This window comes from Solanum stenotomum, chromosome 1, assembly GCF_019186545.1.
Source record: "Solanum stenotomum isolate F172 chromosome 1, ASM1918654v1, whole genome shotgun sequence".
In the NCBI taxonomy this organism is placed as follows: Eukaryota; Viridiplantae; Streptophyta; class Magnoliopsida; order Solanales; family Solanaceae; genus Solanum; species Solanum stenotomum.
This window is the reverse complement of record NC_064282.1, coordinates 67,930,160-67,951,771: the sequence shown is the minus strand read 5'-3', so window position 1 is coordinate 67,951,771 and position 21,612 is coordinate 67,930,160. Positions and strand designations below refer to the sequence as shown.

The 21,612-nt window shown below is 35.9% G+C and overlaps 1 pseudogene; it reads right to left on the bottom strand.

Annotated features, from left to right (window-relative positions):
- Positions 1-6,516: 6,516 nt before the first annotated feature.
- Positions 6,517-11,289, bottom strand: LOC125855669 (uncharacterized; annotated as a pseudogene).
- Positions 11,290-21,612: the final 10,323 nt, after the last annotated feature.

Genomic DNA, 21,612 nt, shown 5'->3' with positions numbered 1-21,612 from the left:
AAAGCGACAGTGCTAAAACCATGGGACTCGAGGGATGCCTAATACCTTCCCCTCGGTCAACAGAATTCCTTACCTGATTTTTTAGTTCGCAGACCAAAAATAAAGAGTCATTTCCTTTTGATTAGGGATTAAAAAGAAAGGTGACTTGGAACACCATAACTCAATTCCAAGTGGTGACTCTGAAAAAAATAAAATAATCCCTAATCAATATTGTCACTTAAATTGGAAAAACCCTTCTGCCGTGCGAAAAAGGGATGTGACAATAAGCATGGACTAGGGTTTAGGATTGATAGCCTCCAAGAACCTTAACTGGAATTGAACAGATCTTGTAGAATCCAAATTGAAATTGGACACGTTTTGTACAGTCCCACAAAATTTCAATGTCTACAAATGTCCCTTGCTTCAAGGCTTGTCGGATGGGTAGACTTGATGAAACTCAAAGACGAAGCTTGAAGTACACATTCTTCCACCTTTGAGGCTTTGTGGCTTCAAATATGCAGATTTGATTTGTGAGAGAAGAGATGAATGACAAATTTGGTCTCACTATGCGTGCCAATTTGTTTGCAACAAATTTCAAAGGTGATAGAAAATAAATTGCAATTACAAATAAAATATGAAGAAACATAAATATTATTGATAAACATTGTGGGTACAAATATGTTCCTCCCTTGATTCTTCTCTCTCTTAGTAACGTTTTTTCTCTAACTAGGATAATTTGGATTTGATCTCTTTATGAATATTCGATGAAATTGTGTAATATTCAAGATGTCTTTTTCAAGGGAATATAGTACTCTTCCTAAGAGGAATCGAACACATCTTGTAGAGTCCCACAAAATTTCAATATCTTCATACATGTTTTGTTTGCATTGGAACACAAAAATCTGAAATTGATGACTATTTTTTGACTCATCTAACGTTTAAAATCTAAAGATAACATATCAAGTATCAATTGACCACACTTTTTGATAAAAGCAAATGAATTATTTTATCGAATGTGCTACCAGAACTTGTGTTGCCAATTCAATCCCCAATTTCAACCCGTTTTAAAACTCTTTATTAAGATATGTTCCTATATTGAAGGTATGAATTATTATCTATTTAATATCTTTTAGGATTTATCTATTCATTTGTTACTTTTTTTAAAAAAAAATCTTGATTTGAAATTCAAATTGTGATTATAAAAGTTAAATATCACTATGTTAAAATTATTGAGATTAAGCGGGTCAAATTGAGTGGGTTAAGACCCAACTCATTTTTAGCCCATTTGAGCCTAAAGTAAACTTGGGCGGGTCAAGACCCAATCCGATTTCTATTTCAACCCATTTTAATATCTTCAATTTCAACCTAACCGCCCATTTGACACCCCTAGAAAAATGTATGGTATTTTCCTACGGGCACAAGGAGCATAACTGAATACTAATTGTAGAATGATTTTTTAGATTTCGTTTAAAAAAAAAAAAAAACTACTCATTTTTAGTATACAATAGTATTTCACTTTTTATTTTAAATTGAGTCCCCAAGTCATTACTTTATTGACCTAGTTATTGTAGAATTTTATTCAACCTCTATGGGAAGTCGGACGTAATGTTTTCATATGTCCATGAAAACTGTCATGATAGGAGGGGCTGGGTTTTAGTTGTCATGCTAATATGATTGATTCTCATTACCTGGACAAAATTTGGTACTTTGATGTTACAAGTAAGCTTTAATTGATAAGAATATGCACTCGTGGAAAATACAAGAGCGAAACTCGTTGTTTGAAGCGGAAGATGTTAATGCTATATTGTCTATCCCAATTTCTATTGCAGGTTCTAATGATAGGTTAATATGGCACCATACAAAAACAGTTTTACTATGAAGTTAAGTCAGGTTACTACATCGCAAAGGATTTGATTGGTAGGACAATAAAAAATTCGGAAGCTCAAGCGAGTTGCCATTCTTTTCCAAAATGTTTTTGGGACTTCCTGTGGAAGTTGGGAGCTTAAAAATAAGCTTAAACACTTTTTGAGAAAATGTGTGCTTAACTCTTTACCCGTTCATAGTAATTTAGCAAAAAAACTACACAGTGTAGATAAGACTTGTAAGATTTGTGGTCTTGGACCTGAAGATATAGAACATATGTTATTCAAATGTCCTCGGTCTCAACTTGTGTGGAAGCAATGTCCTATAAATTAGCCTGATATAAAAAATATTACTGATTTTTTCTATTTGGTGGTATGACTTGTTCTTAAATACCAAATCTTTTCCTGAATCTATTAACTTGTTAAACTTGAGCATTAATAATTGGACAAATTACAGAAAGTGAAAATTACAATAATATACTACTTAACACTTTAATTAACAAAATATCAACATACTTCAATTTAATTACAAACATAGTTTTTAATTTACAAACATAACAAAATAATTAATTTTCATATTTATGTGAATTAATATTTTCGATTTTTCTCTCTCCATTTTTTGTAGTACGTGCCTTTTTCTATGGAGTATAATTAGGGTATTAAATTTTATCAAGTTTATCTCCTAATTTTTTCGATTTTCTCTCTCATATTTTTTGTATTACATGCCTTTTTTGTGTAGAGTATAATTAGGATATTAAATTTTATCAAATTTATCTTTCCAATTACAAATTCATCCATACACGTTTCCTTGATTTTTTTCTCTCCTCGTTTTACATTTAATGGCCTTGCAGATCATATTTATTTTCTTCCTTTTTTAATGCAACATTTTATGTTACCAATAAAGTTGGTAGTTACTCCCTAGGTAAATTCAAACCTTCTTCATCATCTGTCAAAAGTCTAAACCCTTCCATCTTCTTCGGTTTAATTTTTTCTTGAACCATTACGAACTTGTGAACTAATTACAATTCTAGTACACCTATTGTGTATGTGTACGTTAATCATTCAAATACCAATAAACCAAGCAACTGTTATGAAAGTTGGATAAAAGTTTTAGAATCTAGACCAAAACATTAAAAAAAAAAAACACACACACACACACATCAATGTGATACTGCTGTATAATACCAATAATTTAGCCAATATATACCACCGATTTTATTTCCATATGTCATTATTACACTAATATTATGGTGATTTGAAGTTGGTGTATAATATCAATATTTTTGCTAACTCATACGTCTACTATTATGGACGTGTGAACTAATTAAACTACAATTACACCGATTGTGTATATGTGCTTATTACACAAATATTAAGTAATTACACATTTTGTTTTCAAATAAATGAAGAATACATCACAATGTTGTATTTCAGTGGTTGTCAAAATGCCCCTTTATATTTTGATCATGGTATGAATTTATTGTGGTAGGTTTATATATAACACCAACATTCAGTCATAATATATAGAACCAATTATTTGGAACATTTTGTATTGTGTTTTTCACCAAGAATGCAACATTGTATTTAACTAACAATCAATTTCCAACGTTTTGACAATAATTACACCAATATATTTAACTACCTAATTAATTTTTATCATAGTTCAAATAGTTGAAAATCACACATTTTATTTCTTATCAATACCACTGATATGACAATTAATTGATCAATATAATACCAATAAACCAATCAACAGTAATCAAAGTTAGACAAAAGTGCAATTAACATTCTTAAAAAATTCTAGAATTCTTGCCAAAAAACAACAAAAAAAATAATTGAAAATAATACATCAATGTTAATTCTGACAAGCAATATTGGGCAAGTCTTTTTGTTATGCTTTGATGTACCATGTTTACTACAAGTGACTTTACTCCACTTGAATTTCACTTCGTTGAATCCCTTCTTACGGTTGTTATTTGATGGTCTGGCTGGTTATTTTTTTTGTAATTGATGGTATCATTATCACGTCCAAAATATATGCTGGAATATTTGATGTTCGCATCATATATCACTCCTTCAATATCGTAATCAACGTATCTACCTGTATTACAAATAGAATGGTGCTTTCAATGTATCCAAACTTTTTGTATTCAGATTGTTTTTGTTTACATGAAAATATTATCTTTAATATGTTGTTTATGAATAACTAAAAAATTAACAATTACTTCAATATATATATCAAAAAATACATCAACTACACTATTGGTATTAAAAACCTAATATAAAAATTTGATATACCATATACTTCAATAGATATACCATAAATTTTACAAGTTGATATTACACCAAACTCGCACATTTACACCATATACACATTTACTTCAATAACAAGTTGATAAAATTTACACCAACTAAATATAAACCAAAAAATATAAAAGAATGCCGACGTCCCTTTAAATCATAATATACCATATTATGTCAAATAAAATATTAATTTCTCCTAATAATATACCAAAATTTATTCACTTTTTATGACTTATGTTGTTTATGAAAACATAATAAGCAATACCAATTACACCAAATCATCTTCACCTTTCACACTATCAATTACACAATATTAATCTACCAATATTTTTGTATAAACTGTATTGTTTATACACCAACTAAAAAACATTATTATTTTCAGCAACTAATTTACTAAAACAGATTCACGAAATATGAATCCTATAGTAAACCACAAAATCCTACAAATTAAATCAAACAATAATTACCAAAAAAATATCACTAAATTGGTGACTACAAACAACGTAAATTACACGATCAATTACACCACTCAATATAGTGATTTTTAAACGTCCTTAATTCAGATTGTAACACAAAAAACATGTAATCACTAAAATAATCACTTAAAAAACACCAAATCAATCGCGATTTATCTAAAATACCTAATGCGTCTCATCGTTCGTTGTGTTGAATTAGGATTGAAAATTTGTTAGTATCCATGAGTAAATAGTCGATCAGAACATGTAGAAAGAGAGTTTTTTTTTTTGAAGGGAGAGAATATATAACTGATTTGAGTAAATCGTGGAAGGTAAAAGAATTGGAGGAAATCAGAAAATCTTACTAAATCATTGCTGACTTTTTCTGCTATTTTTTTTTTATATTAAATCCTATTTTTGAAAAAAAAACTATTGTCATATAGACGAAAAAAAAACTATTGCTATATAGTAGTAATTAAGGTACTTAATTTGTATACTTAAGTTTTTTACCCATCTCCAAAATCACATACTTTTAAGGCAAAATTACAATTTATTCCTTAAAAGTTTATAATTACAGAAATCCCTCAAACGTATACAATAATATAAGCGCTGATACATTAATCTGATGTGCGAGATACATTAATCGTTAAGTAAGATACATTGCATTTTATACATGATACACTAATCTGATGTACATTTTATACATGATAGACTAATCTGATGCGCGAGATACATTAATCTGATGTGCGAAAATGAGGAATTTTGGAGATTTGTAAAACTTATAGGGGATAATGGTAATAAGTAAACTAAAATGCAGGATTTCTGTAATTTTTCCTTAATATTATGTGGCAAATTTAGAAAGGTAGGAATAGTTGGTTGTTTAATCAAGAAAGGTTAGAACCAAGAGATATTGTTTCTAGATCTATGTTTGAGTATGAAAAATATAATGAGTTACTAACAAAAAGTCCTTTTTCTTGTTCCTCTAGAAATCATCCTGTGATTAAACTAACAAATTTGCAAGGTGGCATTTTATTGTTTACAGATGGAGGTTTGCAGAATCACGATGGAAGGGCAAGTATCGGTATTGTGGCTTTGGATAGCCTCAGTAACCTGCTTCATGCCCATGGATCCCCATGACTGCTGAAGCGATTGCTATTAGGAAAGCTCTTGAATATGCTATCAGTAAGGGATGGAAGAGAGTGAAGATTTTATCAAATGCTAAAAATGTTATGCTTTATTTCGTTTTGTTCCCGTTCTGTATTTCCTTCTTCTCGAATCCAAGGGGGACTTATCATATTTAGAATCTTTCTGCGGTGTGCTCCGTTTACTATTCTTTCGTACCACGCGATAGGTCAGCGAAGCCTGAGCGGGCGCAGAGAAAGAAAGGCCAAACACTTCGCTTATAGAAGTGGAAATCCGACCTATATTTATTTCCAACTAAAGGTAAAGGCGCTTTTTACTTCACCGGAATCCGACGTCAATTGGTTACCGGTTGGTAGTTCCTCATCATGCATTGATTGACTCCTCATGGGGTTGAAAACAGTGCTCTGAAACCGGTGGGAAAGAAAAGCGCAACTTCATGAGAGATAGAAGTGTTGTGTGAAGACACTTGGAAGCTTTCAAGCATGTTCAATCATGTAGCATTTATATATATTTCTAGATCTATGAACAAAGTAGCTAATAGTTTAGCTAGATACTCCATCTCTTTGTTGAAGGAAATCTCCTGGGAGAAGTTTTTCCCAAGTTGGATCATCCAGGATGCAAAAGATATGTTTAAGCTATGTATTCCGTTGATGCAATAATAAAAGGGGTTCTATTTCGGAGAAAAAAAAGTTACAAGTAAGCATAAAATACATATTTAATAAATTTTTATCATCGAAAGAAAACACAACTTTATAGTTCCACTTAGTGAAGAAAATTACATACACAATATGTTGTGAATTAAATAGTTCTCTAGTTAATCGACTTCCTTCCACATAGGGAATAATACGTGTTCCGGGTAGACAGCAAAAAGTATAAAGGCAGAAAAGAAATTAAAAACAGAGCTCATCCATCCACTGATGCCAAAATCCTAATAGTTTAGACCTAAGAGAACTCGATAAATGAGGCCTTCCCAAAAGTGATTAAAGTTAATTCAGATGCCTGCCCTACAACAGAAATGCTAAATGGACATCTCCGAGACTAACTCATGTTGTACAGCAGAAATGCTAAATGAACCAGGCAAAAAGAATCCACGGAAACAATAACAAAGAAACATCGGTTATCTGTTGTTGGATTACTTCCTTGATTTGGATGAATCCTTTGATTGCACTGCATTCTGAGAGGCTCCTTTTGGATTAGCTGGCTGGTTTGACTTCGTATCACTGCTACTGCTCGCCGCCTCTTTAGCCACTGCACCTTGAGAACCTCTAATTTGAGCTGCTCTCTTATCCTCTCTCTTTGGTCTGTAACTAGACCTCTCCCTCTTGGGAAGCCACCTCTCTGGATCAGGTGGAGGTCCTGGATTAGCTGGGTCAAAGCCCTTTGGATATTTTGGCTTTCTCTTCCTCTTTTTCTTCGCCTTATCCTTACTCTTCGCTTCATATGTTTCAGTGGCACCAGCATTTAGACCTTTCTCGGCTTGCTTGGCACCAGAAGTTTTCTCCAAACTGTCAACGTCTATTGCTTTCAAACCAGGTAGTGGTTTTAACTACTTCTCATAAGCTTCTGCTTTCTCAATGTCAGCATGGGCCGCAGTCTGGATTAATCCAACTAAAGCCTCAATACTTCCATGGCTTTTCACTAGCTGCTCATAAAGGCGTGCTGCCTCCTCTTTCCTTCCATGCCTGAGCTTGAAAGCAGCAGCCTCCTGCATGATGGTATTGAGTTTATTGTCTTCAGTCATGGCATTTGACCACCACTTGATTGCGGAATCAAACACAGCATCGGCACCATCAGTATCTCCAGCCCGTTCCTTGAGAGAGACAATAGTGGCAACAGTTGCAGGCTTGTGTTGAATGTCAGGTATTTTCGCCAAGGAATCAGCTGCAATCTGCGGATGGCCAGCAGCTGCAGCAACCTGAGCCCTTGCAAGCAGGATAACCTTGGATCTGTCAGGAAACTTATCTGCATACTGTCCAAGTATTTCTTCAGCTTTAGCAGCCTTGTTCTCTCTCGCATGTACAGCAGCTTGAAGAAGTACAGGCATCAAGCTACCAGGGAACATCCCAGGTAGAGCGCCAACAAGTTCTCTAGCCTGTGACAAAAATAAACATTGGAAAAGACGGGGAATAAACAGTAGCAGTTGGATGTCTATTAATGGGTCCCCTTGTTTCTAATGCATCAATTGTTCAAAGGAGAACCATTGCAAACCGATGTAAATCTTACAGATAATATACCTGAGCCATCTTATTAGAATGAAGTAGCAGCAGCACCCTATTCGTATATACTGCTTCCCCTTTGCTTCTGTGAGAGCTTCAAGTCCAGTCCACCAGCGAGCTGGAACTTCTCTGGTCCATCACTTTTCTCTATTAGCTTATCAAGTGATGTGGTGCAATGAAAGGTGTAACACCTCAAAAAAAAAAGAAAAAAAAAGACTTGCAAGGAAGGGTTCAAGGACGGTGGAAGAGTCCACGGTCAGTGAACCCATTCTTGAATCCAAGCCTTGCGAAAAATATTCTGAGGCAAGAGCCTAAGGAAGGGTTCAAGGAAGGTGGAAGAGTCCACGGTCAGTGAACCCAAGCCTTGTAAAAAAATTATACTAAGGCAATGATTCACGGACAGGTTCAAGGACAGTAGAATGGTCCACGGATGGTAGACCCGTCCGTGGAGATTGACTTAGAAAAATAAAACTCGTCAGTTATTTTTTTCAAGGGTATATGGGTCTTTTCCTATGCATCTAATACCTAAACTAGGTCGTTTTAATCATAATCCTAGACCCTATATGACCCTTTTATGCCTAAAATTTAACCATTCTAAATCACTTTAAATTTCCCCAAATCTCTCCAAGTTCTTTCCCCAAATATTTCTCTCTAAGAGAAGAAGAAGAAGTCAAGCTAGGGTTTTCAAGACCAAGTCTCCTAATCCTCTATTGATGGCAAGCTTTTGGCATCAACGTATGATAGATTTCATCCATGAATTCCTTCCATTCATGGAGTTCCCAAATTCTCCAATTTTCAAAGTTAGAAATCCTCAATTGAGTTAAAGTTTTCTTCAATTGTCATTAGTTCTCTTCAATGTTGATTTAAATGATTGGATTATGATCTATTATGCATGAATTGATGAAATACAATGATTTTTATGATGATTCCCCATGAACCCATGTAAATCCCATGTTTTCCAATTATGTAAATCTACTTTATGCATGTTCTTATGGAATTGATGAGACATAAAGTAGATTGCTTTGAGAGTAAAAGCATATATGTTGTTGTTGTTGTGGTTAATTATTGTGAAAAGATTGCTCACATAACTAACTCATGCATGAATGTGAAAGGTTTTTCACATTTAAGGATTCTAAGGTTGAAAGGTCTTCTCATCTAAATTGAATTAAAGATAAGGAGTTATTCTAATGAAACCTAGCTTGGATTGGTTACTTCATTGTACCTTTCCATGGATGACATATGGCTTAGCTTGGATTGGTAAGATGACATGCCCTTCCATGGATAATAAAGACAGGTTAAAGAAAATGAATATTCTGTGGGATTTACGCTCAGCACTGAGAGGATATTGAAATGGGAGCTCTCCCATTAGTAGATGCCGGGTTTCTAGAAACAATCTCTTTATCTCATACCTATGTGCCCCCATAGGATAATTGTCTTAGATAGACATTAGCTAGTGGATCCACATAAGCTAGAAGTTCATGATCTTACCTTGGCAAGTAGGACACCCCTTTTTGGTGTGGGGTAGACACTGGATTCCGTGTTGATAGCTCACATGGTCTTATACGTTGGTTAAGGGTAAATCTCCTACAATAATGAACTAAGGTTACTTCAAGAAGTATCTCACATGTGACTTAATATGATGTCTATTTGCATTGATCATGTTTTATGACTTATGGTTTCTATCTCTCAAGATTTATGTTTTAGATTGATCATTGCTTACTCATGAAGATGTCCCTTTTTAGCATGTTTTAAATGTTTATGCATAACTATCATACTTGGTACATTGTTTTGTACTAATGCATACTCTTGCCTACATTTTTCCAAATGTAGGGTCCGACAGTTAGAGTTCTCAGTATCGTGGCTAGAGGTTGATTTGAGAGATTTCGAGCTTTGGTGAGTCCTCACGCTTCGAGGACAGATTTTCTTTGTTTCAGTTTTCTTTCTTACTTTCAATTTTGGACATGATGTATGGGCTAGACCCAATCTCATTCTTATGTCCTAGATGGCTAAGGGCATCTCCAACCCTAATCTCTATTTTACTCTCCAAATATAGAGTTCTCTATTTTATGAGACAACCAACTCCAACCCAATTCTCTATTTTACTCTCTCAAAAAGAATCTTTTTTTCTCTCCTCAATATTATATTATTATTTCTATTTCATTCTTATTTTCTTATTTCATAATATGCATTCTTTTTTTTTCTTCAAATAATCACTTTATATAATTTTCAGGTAATATACAAATTTACTTTTTCAAATTTTTACTTCATATAAAATTATATTTGTTTCCTCAAATTCTAAAAAACATAAATTGCAAGCTAATATTATATAATATACAAATTAATGGACAATTCAAATAAAAGTGAAAGTATTAATGAAATATAATTACATAAATACTCTACTTTTAAGATTATTATATTGCTCCCATAAATGTTCTATTAATGCATTACGAAGTTCAAAATGAATATTTTTACCCTTAATTATTTTATGTCTAGCTAAAGATTGTTCAAATCCGAGATTTTCATGCAACAACAACAACGACAAATAATTAAAAAAAGAAATCAACAAGCACAACCGCAATCATTTAGAGAATGGTTGGAGAGCCCATTCTATATTTTACTCTCCAAAATGTAGAGAATGTCTATTAATGGGTCCCCTTGTTTCTAATGCATCAATTGTTCAAAGGAGAACCATTGCAAACCGATGTAAATCTTACAGATAATATACCTGATCCATCTTATTAGAATGAAGTATCAGCAGCACCCTATTCGTATATATTGCTTCCCTTTGCTTCTGTGAGAGCTTCAAGTCCAGTTCACGAGCAAGCTGGAACTTCTCTGGTCCATGACTTTTCTCTATTAGCTCATCAAGTTTCCTTAGGCCATCAGAGACATCTTTAGGACCCTTTAAAGCAATGAGATTATTTACAGCCACCGCAAGTGAAGACTCGTCGGCCAAATTTCTTTTGACAAGATCAGTATAAGATGCAACGGCCTCTTGGGTGTTCCCTAGAATCTGGAGTGAGAAAAAAAACAATTTGCATCATTGCAACTTATCAAAGCAAAAGAAGACTACTCAAAACTCGTGTCATAATGTAATTTACCTGTTGTACATATGCAATTTGAACAGCTATAGTTGCCAATTCAATTTCAACATCATCATCAGCTAAATTCTCTTCCATTAGTGTTTCCTGACCAGTTCTGTAATTCCATTGTCCACAATAAGATATTGATCTACAAAACGCAACTTATAATTTACAGCCTCATATAAACATGCCCCCTATTTAATAACCCCCCGCTTTGCCCATGTAAAAAGTCAATCACCCAACCCATTAAAATATGGGCGGGTTACCAAAATATGGGCTCATTTTGCCGGCACTATGTGTACTTGTAGATGTCCTGGTCCGTAGGTGTGAAACTATGGTAAGCGAAGATGTTAAAAAGGGACCGGGTAGACCTAAAATCACATAGAAGAAAGTAATCCCAAAAGACCTGGTATAAATATGGACTTAGCTAAAGATAGGGCACAATGGAAGAAAAGTTCTTAAGGTGATAGCCATTAGTTGAGGATATATTTTACACTCGTATGAACCTTATTTGTTATGATGATGATATGATATGAGCTTAAATGAAGAAATCAAGATTCATATAGCCAATCCAAACTTGTTTGGGACTGAGGCGTAGTTGTTGTTGATTCAAAGTATTTAATGTGTTTGGTTGTTAAGATTAAAAAGTAAAAGCTAGTGCTTTTTAATCACCGAAAGATTTGAAATTTGTGATTTTAGATTTAATTTTAAAAGCTAATGCTTGCAAGTATTTAGTATGTTTGGTTGTTTTATTTGATGTAGGATGGATAGGGTTTGCATATATATTGCTTACAATGGCAAATGGACTACAGATAACAAGTATTTGGATAATGAGATCAAGCTAATTATTGTGAATGATGGGATAACATTTGAAGGTCTCCCTGAGAAGATTTTTCAGGTTCTAAAACTGAAAGTGGGTGAGATTAAAGCAAATATTTGGTTTGACTCGAATCTAGAAACAAGCAAAGGAATGCAAGTTACAAATGATGAGGAAGTTACTACTTGTTGAAAAATGATCCAATTTTCAAGACTTCCCGTTTCATTGTTGATATTGCGGAAAATAATTCTTTGTCCGCAGTCAATATTGTACAACAAGAGGAAATGCAGATTGAAAGAGATGAGACATCGATACCAGTTGAGCCAATATCAGAATTTGAACCTCTGGAAACAAAATCATCTCATGGTATGAAACTGAGAAAAAGGGCACAGAACAGAAAAGTATAAAAATAAAAGAAAAAGATCGAGCAGTTAAAGAGACGATTTGTCAGGTGTGCTTTTGAGAGAAGATGCTTCATTGGATGAAATAGTTGTGGGATCTTTGTTTGCAAACAAAGAATGTTTAGATATTTCGGGAGCTTTTGATAAATATCGACAGATGCACCCATCTTTCCTAAATGATACAAAATCTGAGATTCCAACAACATTGACTCAGTACTTCCTTCTTGCCCTTTCAAGGACTCTAAAGCCTCCTCCAATTTATTTTGCCGATATAAGCAATATCCCTTTTCAAAGAAAGCATGACAATGAAAAAGGGAAAATGTTAGTGAGAGAAACAAAATCTAGAATTGAAGAGAAAGGAACTTATTTTTCTTTTCATCAAGTAGAGGAGATACACTGTAAACACAAGGCAAATATATGTAAATAATTTGCATAAAGATGGGTCTGGAAGGACCCAAAGCTAACTTGGCACTGAAAAGAAGCTTATGAAATTGTTAACTATCCCCTGTAGGAATAATCAGGGACTGATGACTGCTCGTATATTTCCTATTATACTTCCTACTTCTTAGTTGGAATTGCCCATGGGAGGAAGCCATAAGGATGTTTCAGTTCTAATCATATCACTCAGGTTATACAATACGAGACTATCAGATGAAAAAATCGCTGTCTCGAACATCCTGGAGAATCGACCTTTGGTATGAGTATCCTAACTAGCTTAACAACATACATTGTACTTTCTTCTCTTTTCCTCTTCCCAACCGTAGATCACTCACAGTTATTTCTTAAGGGTATTTGAGTCTTTTTCTATGCATTTAATACATATAATATGCGTTTTCACCCTAAATCTAAGTCCTATAACAACCTTTCTATCCCTAGCTCTACCCGAACCCTCTTATTCTCTCAAATTCCCATCCAAGAAACTAGGGTTCAGGCTTCAAGTCTCCTTTTTCCTCCATTGCTTTTGGGCTTTGATCATCAAGGTATGTGAGAATTCACCAATGGTTCGATTCATCCATTGGATCCCAAAAGATTTCCAATTTCTAAGTCAATTTCATCAAGTTTGATTATGGTTTCATTCAATTCTCCATGGGTCCTATTTGTTATGATTCAATTGTTTGATTTTAATCTTATTATGAATCACGGACCCGTGCATTATTCATGATTTTGACTATGATCTTATGAAGAAAGCTATGAACTTGTGAATGATGATGTATGGAAGCTATGTATGATTTATGAAAAGAATGTTTATGAACTAAGGTTGCTTTCAAGATAAGCATCAATAAAACTGTGAAAAGTTTTTTCACATATGCATGAATTGTGAAAGATTCTCACATATTAAGAAATCATGATTGGTGAAAGGTTTTCTCACACATGTATGGATCATGATTTAAGGAGCTACTCTATGATGACTTAAGCTTGGATTAGTGACTTAATTGTGCTTTTCCATATATGATGATATGTTTACACCTATGCCTATTATGTTGGAATTTTTACTTAGCACCGAGAGGACATTGAGATGGAGTCTCTCCCGTTAGTAGAAGACGGGTCTCTAGTAGCAATCTACTTGTCCCTAACTACGTGCCCCTGTAGGATTGTCTTAGAAAGACATAGCTAGTGGACCCACCTAAGCTAGAAGTTCATGGTCCTTACCTAGGCAAGTAGAACATCTCTTTTCGGCTTTGAGATGCTGTGGATTTACCAAAAGGAAAGAGGTTGGTCGGGTGCGAATGGGTGTTAACTATGAAATATAAGTCGGATGGGTCCATAGAAAGATATAAAGCACATTGGGTAGCAAAGGGTTACACACAGACCTATGGAATTTGATTATTTGGAGACTTTTGCCCAGTGGAAAATCTTATTATCATTGGCTGCAGTTTTTAATTGGAACCTACAACAATTTGATTTAAAAAATGCCTTTTTACATGGAGACTTAGATGAGGAGATCTATAGGGAGGTGCCACCTGGTTTTAAAAGTAAGAAGGGAATGTTGTGTTGACTGAAGAAGGCACTCTATGGATTAAAGCAATCACCTCCCTTGTGCATGGTTAGGAAGATTTATAAAGGTTCTGATCAAGCTAGGGTATTGACAAAGTCAAGCAGACCACACCTTGTTCATACGACACTCAAAAACAAGAAAGGTGACTACATTGTTATTTATGTGGATGACATCATAGTAACAAGTGATGATTCAGAGGAGATACAAAATTTGAAAAAGTGTTAACTCAAGGAATTTGACATCAAAGAGCTTGGTAAATTAAAGTATATTTTGGGAATTGAAGTGGCACACTCAAAACAAGGAATCTTTATTTCCCAAAAAAATATGTGCTTGATTTGCCGAAAGAAACAAGAAAATTAGGGTATAAACCAGTGGCTACACCAATATCATAGATTGTGCAATGCTCCAACAGATTATGTGGTAGATAAAGGCTTGTAGGGAAATTGATTTACTTGTCCAATACAAGGCCAGACATTGCATTTGCTGCAAGCGTTGTTAGCCTATTTATGCATGATCCTAGAGCAATGCATCTACATCAGGTGGGGAAGAGTGTCATGACCCACCTCCTCATCACACCACATAAGCGCCACGTGGTATAAATTTGTCCATTTGGAAGCATAAGTATGCTAGCATTTATGAGAAGATTCTAGAACCATAAAGAACTTCTTGGAAAGACTCTAGAATAGCTAAGAAGAATTCTTGAAAAGCCTTAGAATAGTCTACGCATGTAGAGAATTCTAGAAATAAGGTTTATTTGTAAATAAGTAGGGACTTATGTAACAATTATTATTTACACTTTAGCCCCTAAGTTAGTAGTATAAATAGAGGGGCATCCATAGGTAAATCAACCAAGCAAAAGCAAGTAATCTTCCAAAGCAATACAAAAGCCTTCTTACACACTCTCTTGTGTTTTTCTTCATTCTCTTAGAGATTTAGTATTAAAAGGCTTATTTGAGCTTGCAAGATCGTGAGAGATTCTTGAAGGAGTTGTCTAGTGCCGCATGCCGTGACAAAGTAGTATCAAAGAAAAAGTTGATACTAATGGGAATGGAAAATGAGGAGACATTAACGCTGCTAGCACCGACAACGTCAGGCAGGATGGTGGATAAAGCACCAAAAAGGGAGGAAGAATCTTAAGAAGAATGAGGAATTGTTGTGTGAACCTACCCGAAGCGAAGCATTAACATCCCACTCACCTTACACCACTGAGGCAAGTGATGATGAACGTGGGGAACAACCTGTAGACGTTATGCTTAGAATTGACTGGATTGCGGAGTTGACACGGCAAGGTAAGTTGTGGTGATTTTCAGACGCTTCAACGGGGTCGATTACAAGTTCAAGACTCCTAAGACTTCACCTTCAACAAAAATGAAAACATCTGCAAAGAGATGGAGGCACGTAGGCATGCGGAATACGAGACGAAAAAAATCATCTCTTCCTTGGATGTCGGCTCATGGATGCATTAAGCACAATTAAAACCATGAAGGTCGAGATGAAAGCACTCAAAGAGGGCATTGAAGTTGGAGGACCCTCGTCGTTCGACAGATATAGGGAGGCCAAGGTTGAGGCTCCCAAGCCACCTCAAAGGCGTCTGTGATGCGCAAGAGGTGGAGAATTTCCTATGGCATTTGGAGAACTACTTCAATTGCAACAGGGTGAAGAGCGACGAGAACAAGATCAACACTGTCGCGTTGTACCTCTCGGAGATGGCCATGCTTTGGTGGAGGCGTAAAGAGTCCGAGATACGGAAGGGGCTTTGCACCATCAACACTTGGGAGCTATTCCGGGAAGAGTTCAAGAAAGCATTCTTTCTCAACAACGTCATCTATGAGGCAAAGCGCAAGTTTAGGGAGTTGAAGCAGACAAACAATATACGAGTATATGTGAAGGAGTTCACCACCCTCACGCTTCAGATTCCCAACCTCACGGATGAAGATATGTTGTTCCACTTCATGGTTGGGCTGCGAAGTTGGGCCAAGATGGAGTTGGAGCACCAATAGGTTAGGACTATTGATGAAAGTCATCACGCAGGCCGAAGCTCTGACAGACTTTAAGCATGACAGAGGAAAGGGAGAAGAGAAGAGAGGTAGTCATGACCAAGGTAGAGGAGATCATGGAAAAAGCAAAGAGCAACAACCACATCCCAAGAATCATGACACCTATAAGTCTGATGGCAAAAAGTTTGGACATTAGAGTGATGTTACAGGAAAACACAGACTACAAAGGGAAACAGTTACTACTTATGCGGTGGGCTGCATGGCTATGAGAGACGCCCTGAACTGAAGAATCTTAGTGCCATATTACAAGAATGGAAGGAGAAAGTTACACAAGAACCTAGGCAAGGTTTGGGCACGACGTAGTCGGGCCTGATTGGTCTATGTGGAGCTATCACAAAGCAATCAGAGAATCCAAAACAATATGGCGCACAATATGTAGACATCATCATCAATGGAAGACCAGCTAGTGCAAAGGTCAACACAGGTGCAAAGGCCAACATCATTACCAAGAGCCAAGCAATAAAGTTGAGGTTGAGTTATAATCCAAGTAACACTCATATCAAGACAGTCAATGCTCCACTGACTCCCTTGTGCTGAGTCACTCATGGAGTAAGCATCACGAAAGGCAAGTGTCAAGGTAAAACCAACTTTATTGTCGCTCTGTTGGATATCTTTGACATAATTCTTGGGCAAGAGTTCTTCCAAAAATGTCACACGATGACCAATCCTTACCTCCAACGACTTTTAGTCATGGAGCAAGAAGGATTATGTATGGTGCCCCTGATTAAGGTACTAAAGATAGAAGGACAAGCTCAACTATCGGCTATGCAGCTCATGATGGGCCTTAAGAAAGAGGAGTCGACACTCAAAGCCACCATTGCGAGAGTGACTAAAAACAATACTGCTAGAGCATTTTTGCCACCACGTATAGAGAAAGTACTAGAAGAGAATAAGGATGTAATGTCTAAGGAGTTGCACAAGGGCATTGATCGAGTCAATATTCTACTGGTCGCACATGTGAGAAGACAAGATTCAACTGTTCATACAACAACAATGTGCCACGGTCGTCACAACAACAGGTGGGGAAGAGTGTCATGACCCACCACCTCATCAACACCACATAAGCGCCACGTGGCATAAAGTTGTCCATTTGGAAGCATAAGTATGCTAGCTTTTATGAGAAGATTCTAGAATGATGAAAAACTTCTTGGAAAGACTCTAGAATATCTAGGAAGAATTCTTGAAAAGCCTTAGAATATTCTACGCATGTAGAGAATTCTAGAGAAACTATGTAGGGACTTATGTAACAATTATTATTTACACTTTAGCCCCTAAGTTAGTAGTATAAATAGAGAGGCATCCATTTGTAAATTAACTAAGCAAAAGCAAGTAATCTTCCAAAGCAATACAAAAGCCTTCTTATAAACTCTCTTGTGTCTTTCTTCATTCTCTTAGCGATCTAGTATAAAAAGGCTTACTTGAGCTTGCAAGATCGTGAAAGATTTGTGAGCGAGTTGTCAAGTGTCGCACGGTATTCTTAGTTGAAGTCTAAGGCTGTCACACTATGGCATAAAAGACTAGGACACACTTCTACTTCAGTCCTTAGTAAACTGTTTTCTACTAATGTCACTACTGTTAGAAATAAAATAGTAGATTGTGTAGTGTGCCCGTGTAGATTACCTTTCCAGTCTAGTAGCATAAAAAGTAGTAGTTGTTTTGAATTGTTTCATGTAGATCTTTGGGGTCCCAACAAGACATCACATATGATGGGAACAAATATTTCTTGACAATTGTAGAAGATTTTTCAAGATATATGATGAGTCCACAATTTGGACTCATTTAGGGCTTTATTTTAATAGAATTAGTGTCCTCACATGCATATTTTGTCTCAATAACTGATGTAAATCCTTAAGTTTCAGGTATTTGGAGTTTGAGGCAAAGCATGGACACTACTTGGCAAAAAGGAACAAAACGGCTGAAAAAATGAAGAAAAGAAGGCTTGAGGATCGCCTAATGCATTCGGCGAGTCGCCGAAAGGCCTTAACCTCGCCCAAAGTTCCAGTGTGCTAAGCCCTAAAGGAAAAGATCAAGTCGGCGATGAAAAGGATCAGTCGGCGTGTCGCCGAACAGTTCCGCGAAGCAGTATTATATCGCCCAATGATTCCAAACGCGAAGATGCTGAAGGCAAGAGCTGAAAGGCGATGAAGCAGACCAAAGGGCGGATCGCCGAGTGCATCGGCAATCCCGACTAACTGCGCCGAGTGATCCTTCGCAGCACATTTTTCGATAACTATAAATATTAGTTTGAATTTTTATTTTAGTATGCAATTTTAGATACAACATTTTATTTTCTAAGTTTTCAAGTAGGGAATATTTTTGCTTAGCTTTTGAAGATTTGAAGACTTTCAACTCTAAGAAACTGGAAGTGGGTGTTGAAGATTCTTCATCTTAGACTCATTTAAAGTGAATATAAATCATACCCAGTTGATGTTACTTCGATTTGGTATCATTTTCTTCCTTTTCTCTATGTCTAGCTAAAACCCAATTTTTGGGGTGTGATTTTGTGAATATGGGTTAAATTTACTGTTGGGTGTTGCTTATTGTTGGTATATTCGCTGTTTAAATGTGATTTCGTTTAGTAGTTGTGTTTGAACTTAATGAGATTGTAGTTGCAAATACGATTTCATCTTAGTGTTTTTTGCTTGCTTGAGAGAGGTTTTAAAACTAATGACTACTAAATCGATAGCCGGTGGTTATTGGGTCGTCTTGGGTTCAGCTCGAGAGAGTGAATCCTAGGCCCTCTCCCACACTTCCAGCTCGAGAGAGTGAATGGGCTAATGCGGAGGTTGTGCTTAAAAGTGACAACTCGGTGTTCGAGAGAAACCGAGTTGATTCGGGGTAAGTTGCTCGAGAGAGAATTTACCCCACTAAAGTCTAGCCAAGTTACAAATATTCAGCGATGTACTATCAATAGCATTTACCCGAGAGCGTCTTTTATCCCATATTCCTATCACATCCCAAGAATTCGGTCTCCCTATAATTGACATTCGTGTCACCCCTTAAATTTATTATGTTTGTATTCGATAATGTTTATAGCTATGATTGATTAGAACTTGATTTTACTCTCCTAATAATTCTCGAAACCACTCCCTGTGGGAATGATCCCAACCCTTGGTTGGGTTATATCACTACATGCAATCGTTGGCACTTGAACGGTTGAACCGAAGTAGTGTCCTGATATATGAAGTCAACATACATGGTTGTTTCTTGTATATCCCTTGAATACTTTATGAATTATACCAAAAATCAGTTTGGAAAATTAGTAAAAAGTAATTAAGACTGATAATGGTACTAAGTTCATCAACACAATATGCGATCAATTATTTAAACAATTAGCAATTGTGCACTAGACAACATGGTTTACACTCCTCAACAGAATGATGTGGCTGAAAGGAAACATAGACATATTCTTGAAGTGACTAGGGCCACTAGATTACAAGTTGATATACCTACTAAATTTTGGGGGCACTGTGTACTGGCTGTAGCTTATTTGATAAATAGGCTTCCTAAATCAGCTTTAAATGGTAAATCGCCATTTGCCAAATTCTATGAAAAAGGATCCATATCTTACTCATTTGAAAGTACTAGGTTGTTTATGTTGTGCTGATATGCCTAATCAACATGATAGGCTATTATCTAGGTCTAGCATATCTGTCCATATGGGTTATTCTGAATTACAAAAAGGATACATTTTGTATGATTTAATTGATTAAGTCTTCTTTGTACTATTCAATGAAACAGTGTTTCCATTCTTCAATGAAAAAGCTACATCAGTTCCTATCTTTAAAGACTGAGACTCATTCAGTTTTGGATTACTCAACTCAATGGTCTAGCATTGCTATTAGTTCACAACAACCTGGTAAATATACAAGCACCGAGGAAGGGTCTAGGATAACAAATGATATAACCAGAGAGGAAGATCAACACAATCATTTGATAGTTGATTTGAAAGGTGAACCATTACAGTTACCTATACAACAACCTCCTGAGAACAATCAACCAGAAAGGAGATCCACTAGAGGCAGTAAGCCACCTATTTGGATGAAAGAATTTGTATCTCTCAACATCCATCAGGATTAAAGCAATGGTCTCCAACAATACATGAGTTATGATGAAATATCAAACAAGTATAGTGCTTATATAACTGCACTCTCCAACTGTGTAGAACCAAAGTCTCTCAACATCCGAAAGTCTCTTTTTTAATTGAATATACAGAAGAGTCCATGGTTAGTGAACCCATCCTTGAACCCAAGCCTTGTGAAAAATACTCTAAGGCAAGGGTCTAAGGAAGGGTTCAAGGACGGTGGAAGAGTTTATGGTCAGTGAACCCATCCTTGAACCCAAGCCTTGTGAAAAATATTCTAAGGAAGGGTTCAAGTAAGGTGGAAGAGTCCACGGTCAGTGAACCAATCCTTGAACCCAAGCCTTGCGAAAAATATTCTAAGGCAAGGGTCTAAGGAAGGGTTCAAGGACCGTGGAAGAGACCACGGTCAGTGAAACCATCCTTGAACCCAAGCCTTGTGCAAGGCAAGGGTCTAAGGAAGGGTTCAAGGAAGGTGGAAGAGTCCACGGTCAGTGAACCCATCCTTGTAAAAAAAATTATTCTAAGGTAATACTTCATGGAAACATTCAAGGACGGTAGAATGGTCCACGGACAGTAGACCCGTCTGTAGAGATTGATTTAGAAAAAAAAAACTCGTTAGTGAAGCCTAAAATAATCCTAGACCCTACATGAGTCTTTTAAGCCTAAAATTTAACCATTCCAAATCATTCTGTAAATTTTCCCAAATCTCTCCAAGTTCTTTCCCCAAATATTTCTCTCTAAAAGAAGAAAAAGAAGTCAAGCTAGGGTTTTCAAGACCAAGTCTCCTAATCCTCCATCGATAGCATGTTTTTGGCATCAAGGTATGATAGTTTTCATCCATGGATTTCTTCCATTCATGGAGTTCCCAAATTCTCCTATTTTCAAAGTTACAAATCCCCAATTGAGCTAGGGTTTTCTTCAATTGCAATGAGTTCTCTTTAATGTTGATTTAAATGATTAAATAATGATCTATTATGCATGAATTGATGAAATACTATGCTTTTTATGATGATTCTCCATGAACCCATGTAAATCTGATGTTTTCCAATTATGATGATATGATGTGGGTCTTGAACTATGAAAGGTGAATTATGGAATTCTGCATGTTCTTATGGAATTGATGAGACATGAAGTAGATTGCTTTGAGAGTACAAGCGTATATGTTGTTGTGGTTAATTATTGTGAAAGGATTGCTCACATAGCTAACTTGTGCAT